This window comes from Loxodonta africana, chromosome 3 (genome assembly GCF_030014295.1).
Source record: "Loxodonta africana isolate mLoxAfr1 chromosome 3, mLoxAfr1.hap2, whole genome shotgun sequence".
Taxonomy (NCBI): domain Eukaryota; kingdom Metazoa; phylum Chordata; class Mammalia; order Proboscidea; family Elephantidae; genus Loxodonta; species Loxodonta africana.
The window spans coordinates 75,458,014-75,465,238 of record NC_087344.1 but is presented as its reverse complement, the minus strand read 5'-3'; positions in this window follow the sequence as shown (position 1 = coordinate 75,465,238).

Genomic DNA, 7,225 nt, shown 5'->3' with positions numbered 1-7,225 from the left:
GGAGAGCGTGGTCACCAAGCAACATTGGGAAGGCCCCCACCCCCGCCTCTGCCCCTCCCAGGATCCCTTCCCCCCCTCCTGAGCCGTCGCGCCCGGGTGGCCCTTCGGTTTTCGCACCTGCGCGGCATGGGCGTGGGGGAGGGGTGTCTAGGGGACCTTGGTGACAAGCCGTGAGGGGTCGGCAGCCTTCCCGGTCCCTAAACCTCCCTTGAGGCCGTTCTTGGCCCCGCAGTGAAAAAGAGGTTGATTCTAAAAGGTCATACAGGGAAGTCTTCACTTAATATAACCGGAGATCCGAGGATGGGCTTTAGGAAGTCTGTGAACCCCATAAAATCGTGTACAAAATTTTGCGTGTTTGTGAGTGTATTTTGGGGGATAGATGGCCCACGCGTTTATTAGCTTCTGAAAGGGGTCTGTTATCCCAAAAAGTTCAAACAAACAAAAAAACCCTACATTGGCTTAAATCATTAAAAAATGCTGCCTGAGTCTTAAGAACTTCAGCTGATAGCTGCTCAGGTTTTACCTCAGGTCTATCCGAATTCTTTCCAGCAGTGCTGGCTCTAAAATGGTTTTGATGTTCCGAAAACATGAATAAATAACAGGAGGGTTTTACTTTTAGAAATTGTACTGTGTTTGACTAGGGAGCAGGTCCAACAATGGACAATCAAAGGGGTCTGTGATCTTAAGAAACTAAACTTCTGTAACTATTCATATGTATTAAATAGAAACTAAACTTCTGTAACTATTCATATGTATTAAATAGATGCCTTCTGGGATCTGCCTTCTTCAACATATCTCTGGGATTTGCCAGAACAGTTCCAAGTTTCAGATACTGTCTTCTAATAGGCCATATGCCAGATCAAGGTGCCGCCATATTTGAATTGGAGAATATGAGCATAATACTCCAGCCCCATCCTTTGTCCCTTCTCTGTTTTTTTTTCCTGGGTCTTCTCCAGTTTCTCCAAATTCTTTAAAGATTTCTTTAAAACACTGGCCATGTATTTTTGCACTTATCTGACAAATAGCAGAAATAATTCTAAAAGAGCTGAGCATATCAGATGTTAAATTTATTTCACCCCATCTCTTCATAACGATATCAAGAAGATTTACAGTAACCTAGAAATCTAGAAGTAGAACATTAGGGCCAGAGAAAAAGGAGATCACAATTATCCCAGCATTAAATATGACTGTGACTGAATTCGAAACTTAGTTCTGAGCTTCCTGGCTGCCAGGGCAAAAAATGAAAACATAATATGTGGAATAGTTCTTGTAATTTGAAAGGAATCAGTTCATCAAAGGAGACAGACTATAGATTTCTTTTCTTTTGCATAGCACTAAATTCTAAAGGTAGTTTCTCAGTGACCTTATTAGAGAATAGGGAATGATGTAATAAATCAAGAAGATACGAACGATGAATGCAAAAGTAAAATTCATACCAATATTTATATTGTCCAGTAAAAGCCAAGGACATAAAAATGCAAAAAGCAACCTATTGATGGTTATTCTTTGAGGGTCTTGTCTAATGTGGTCCAAGTAAACTGCATTCTTATAGTCTAAACTGGTCCATAGTTAGAGTGTAGAGGGTTTGCAAAGTGTGTCCCTTGGGCAGTCATCTCTAAACAGCACTTCTAGCTATGGCTTCGCCAAGTGCTTTGATAGTCACTCTGTTCTCTGTGACCCTTTAAAACATTAAACGTGCCTTGCAACGTTAGTGTTTTAAAAGAGGAAGTTATAGTTTATTTATTGACATTTGGCTCTGCTTCAATACTATAAATTCCTCGAGAATAATAACCAGGCTTCATTCATTTGTGTTTCCCTGTCCCCAGCACAGTGCCTGGAATAGAGTGGGGGTAGGCATAGAATAAATATTAGTAGCATGAATAAATGGTAATTTTTTCAATGTTTGCTCTGTCCCTGAAAGCTGATAGTCCGCATTGCTGAATGAGGGTGGATTTGATGATTCAGAACCCAAACAGGTAGATGATATATCTTACGACACATTGCAGTTGACAGTGGCTCAGCCATAGAGTCATCCCTGGGGGAGGCAGATGGGTTGCTCTGACAGGGCCATTCGGTGTGGTCACCACAGTCCAGGGCTAGTTCTGGTTTTACTTTGCAGTTCCCAACACTTAACCACTCACGCACACACACACATGTGCACACACACACACGCGCACACACACGTGCACACACATGCGCGCACACACACGTGCACACACACACATGCACACACACACATCATAGAGTACCTTTTATGTGTCAGGTACTATACTATCAGAGTTGAGGATACTATGTTATGAAAAGAGGTGTAGTTCCTGCCCTCCTCGGTCTTCCAGTCTGTTAAGGAGACAGACATTAATAAAATAATCGCAACAACAAATATATAATTACAAACTGTGACAAGTACCATGAAGGAAAAGGACAGGGTGTTATGAAAGAGTACAACTGAGGTATTAACCTTTCTGGAGAACTATGAAGGCTTCCCTGAAGAAGTGACATTTAAGTTAAGAGCTAACAAATAGGTAAGAGTTAACTAAGCAAAGAGATGGTGGGAACAGCCCAAGCAGAGGACACAGCATATATAGATGCCTGTGATAGAAGAGGGGCCCTGGCGGTACAGTGGTTAAGTGTTAGGCTGCTAACCAAAAGGTAGGCGGTTTGAACCCACCAGCCACTCCTTAGAAATCCTACGGGGCAGTTCTGCTCTGTCCTAAAGGGTTGCTGTGAGTTGGAATTAACTCAAAGGCAATGGGCTTGGTTTTTTGGTTTTTGGTGATGGAAGAGACCATAGTGTATTTGAGAAGTCAAAAGAAGTTCCAGGTGACTGGGGTATAAAACAAGGGGGAGAGTCTGGTGAGGAAGACAGGGGACCCCATCATTTATTGCCCTGTTAGCCGCCATGAAATTTTTTACCATTATCTTAAGAGCAGTGGGAAGACTCTTCAAGGTTTAAGATGGTGCTAAAGAGTTTAAATATAATCAGATTTATATTTGAAAAAATTCCTGGCTGTGGTATAGACAACAGGTTGGGGGACAGGAGGTAGATGGAGATCAGTAAAGATCTGTTCAGAGTTGCCTTCCCAGTGGGCTTGGAAGGCAGAGTTGAAGCACAGGGCTGAGGGGTCTCCACCCAGAATTCAGAAAAGAATTTAGAGGTCATGGCCAATACCCAGAGTCTAGAGGGCAGGGCCATTGCCAGGTGCTCTCACAGAACAGAGGATTATTTTCAAGCCTTGAGAGCTAATGAAATTTGTTCTGCAGGGTTTTGGACCTGCTTGGTGCTTGTTATCCCTTCTTTTCCCTCCAATTTCTCCCGTTCGTAATGGAAAAGTCTACCTTGTGCTCATTCTACCATTGTACTTTGGAAGCAGATAACTTGTATTCTAGATTTCACAGGTTCACAGATGAAGGGGAATTTTACAGCAGGATGGAATAAGCCTAAAGTCTCACCTATATTTGACTTAGATGCTTCAGAAGATGAGACTTTGGACCTGGAGTTGATTTAAGACTTTTGCCATGATGTGATATGGTGAATGTGTGCATGTGGCAAGGACATGAATTTTGGGGGACCAAAGGGTAGAATGTTATGGATTCAATTGTGTCTCCCAAAAATATGTGCTGTAAACCCTAACCTCTATGCCTATGGTTATAATCCCATTTGGGAGTGGGTTGTCTCTGTTATGTTAATGAGGCGGGATTAGTCTAGGGTGTATCTTGACTCAATCGCTTTTGAGATGTAAAAGAGATTAAGCAAGCAAGCAAGAAGCAGAGATGGGGAAAGAGAGATGCCAAGCCATGTGAAGATTGCCCAGGAGCAGAAGTGCAGAAGAGTCAAGGACCTTCCTCCAGAGCCGACAGAGAAAGAAAGCCTTCTAGAGCTGGTGCCCTGAAGTCAGACTTCTATCCTCCTAAAGTATGAGAAAGTAAATTTCTGTTTGTTAAAACCACCCATTTGCGGTATTTCTGTTATAGCAGCACTAGATAACTAAGACAGGGATCAAAGAGGAAATAAAACTGAAATGATAAATTAGAAAGCAATGAAAAAGAGAACACTTGAAATTAAAACCTATAGAACACAGCAAAACCTATATTCAGAGGAAGTTTTATAGCCTTAATGCCTTCATTATTAAAAAAGAAAAATTAAAAAAATACATTGTCATGGATTGAATTGTGTACTCCCAAAATATGGGCCTACTTGCTTAAGTCATGATTCCCAGTATTATATGATTGTCTGCCATTTTGTCATCTGATATGATTCCCTTATGTGTTGTAAATCCTATCACTATGAAGTGAATGAGATGGATTAGTGGCAGTTATATTGATGAGATCTACAAGATTAGATGGTGTCTTAAGCCAACATCTTTTGAGATGTAAAAGAGAGAAGAAGGGAGCAGACAGGGTGAACTCATACTACCAAGAAGGCAATACCAGGAGGAGAGTGCATCCTTTGGACCTGAGAAGCTCCTTTACCAGAGGAAGACTGATAATACGAACCTTCCTCCAGAGCTGACAGAGTGAGAAAGCCTCCCCTGGAGCAGATGCCCTGAATTCGGACTTGTAGCCTACTAGACTGTGAGAGAATAAATTTCTCTTTGTTAAAGCCATTCACTTGTGGCGTTTCTGTTACAGCAGCGCTAGATAGTCAAGAGATACATGAACTTAAAATTCATCTTAAGAAGTGAGAAAAAACAAGCTAAGAGAAGTAGGAAGAGGTTATTTAAAAAGATAAAGATGAAATTAATAAAATAGTGTACAAAAATAGTAATAAAAAAAATAAGAATAAACCCTAAAGCTGCTTTGTTGAAAAAGATAATAAAATAGATGAACTAGGATAAACTCCTTAAAAGCCTCACTAGTAAAAAAAAGAGATTTAAAAAAAAGCTTAAAAATGAGAAAGGAGACATAATTATAGATACAAAAGAGATGAAAGAATGTAAGAGAATACTACTCGAGGCTTGATGGCAACACATGTAAAAAGTTAGCAGTTGTGGGTAATTTCCAGTGAGATTATAAATTATTCAAATTAACCAAAAAAGAAGAGAAAAACTAAAAATATAGCAATCATCATAAAAGAGATTTGAAAGGTGATTAAAGATCTACCATAAAAAAGGAAGAAGACCAGATGGTTTTCCAGCTAGGTTCCACTTAACCTTGAAAGAACATACAATTGTACTGTTATTTGAACAACTACCATACCCAGTGCCGTCGAGTCTAGTCCAACTAAAACTTGGAAAGCTTCTCTATTTTATTGGGTAGAAGCTGACATAATTTTAAAACTAAACTCTCATAAAGATAGTGCCAAAAAGAACTACAGCCCAACTTTGCTGCTGTTGTTAGATGCCGTTGAGTTGGTTCCGACTCATAGTGACCCTACGCACAACAGAACGAACCACTGCCCGGTCCTGAGCCACCCTTACAATCGTTGTTATGCTTGAGCTCATTATTGCAGCCACTGTGTCAATCCACCTTGTTGAGGGTCTTCCTCTTTTCTGCTGACCCTGTACTCTGCCAAGCATGATTCCTTCTCCAGGGACCGATCCCTTCTGACAACACGTCCAAAGTATGTAAGATGCGGTCTCGCCATCATTGCTTCTAAGGAGCATTCTGGCCGCACTTCTTCCAAGACAGATCTGTTTGTTCTTTTGGCAGTCCATGGTATATTCTATATTCTTCGCCAACACCACAATTCAAAGGCGTCAACTCTTCTTCAGTCTTCCTTATTCACTGTCCAGCTTTCACAGGCATATGATGTGATTGAAAATACCATGGCTTGGGTCAGGCGCATCTTAGTCTTCAGGATGACATCTTTGCTCTTCAACACTTTGATAGGTCCTTTGCAGCAGATTTGCCCAATACAATGCGTCTTTTGATTTCTCAACTGCTGCTTCTATGGCTGTTGATTGTGGATCCAAGTAAAATGAAATCCTTGACAACTTCAATCTTTTCTCCATTTATCATGATGTTGCTCATTGGTCCAGTTGTGAGGATTTTTGTTTTCTTTATGTTGAGGTGTAATCCATACTGAAGGCTGTGGTCTTTGATCTTCATTAGTAAGTGCTTCAAGTCCTCTTCACTTTCAGCAAGCAAGGTTGTGTCATCTGCATGACGCAGGTTGTTAATGAGTCTTCCTGATGCCCCGTTCTTCTTCATATAGTCCAGTTTCTCAGATTATTTGCTCAGCATGCAGATTAAATAGGTATGGTGAAAGAATACAACCCTGACGCACACCTTTCCTGACTTTAAACCAATCAGTATCCCCTTCTTCTGTCCAAACGACTGCCTCTTGATTTAAGACTTTTGCCATGATGTGTCCTGGAATTCCCATTCTTCGCAACATTATCCGTAGTTTGTTATGATCCATACAGTCAAATACCTTTGCATAGTCAATAAAACACAGGTAAACATCCTTCTGGTATTCTCTGCTTTCAGCCAGGGTCCATCTGACATCAGCAATGATATCCCTGGTTCCACATACTCTTCTGAAACTGGCCTGAATTTCTGGCAGTTCCTTGTCAATATACTGCTGCAGCCGTTTTTGAATGATCTTCAGCAAAATTTCGCTTGCGTGTGATATTAATGATATTTTTCTATAATTTCCACATTTGATTGGATCACCTTTCTTGGGAATAGGCATAAATATGGATCTCTTCCAGTCAGTTGGCCAGGAAGCTGTCTTCCATATTTCTTGGCATAGACGAGTGAGCACCTCCAGCATTGCCTCTGTTTGTTGAAGCATCTCAATCGATATTCCATCAATTCCTGGAGCTTTGTTTTTCGCCAATGCCTTCAGAGCAGCTTGGACTTCTTCCTTCAGTACCATCGGTTCTTAATCATATGCCACCTCTTGAAATGGTTGACTATCGACTAGTTCTTTTTGGTATAATGACCCTGTGTATTTCTTCCACCTTCTTTTGATGCTTCCTGCGTCGTTTAATATTTTCCCCATAGAATCCTTCACTATTGCAACTCGAGGCTTGAATTTTTTCTTCAGTTCTTTCAGCTTGAGAAATGCCAAGGGTGTTCTTCCCTTTTGGTTTTCCATCTCCAGCTCTTTGCACATGTCATTATAATACTTTACTTTGTGTTCTTGAGAGGCCCTTTGAAACCTTCTGTTCAGTACTTTTACTTCATCAATTCTTCCTTTTGGTTTAGCTAATCGACACTCAAGAGCAAGTTTCAGAGTCTCCTCTGACATTCACCTTGGTCTTTTCTTTCTTTCCTGTCT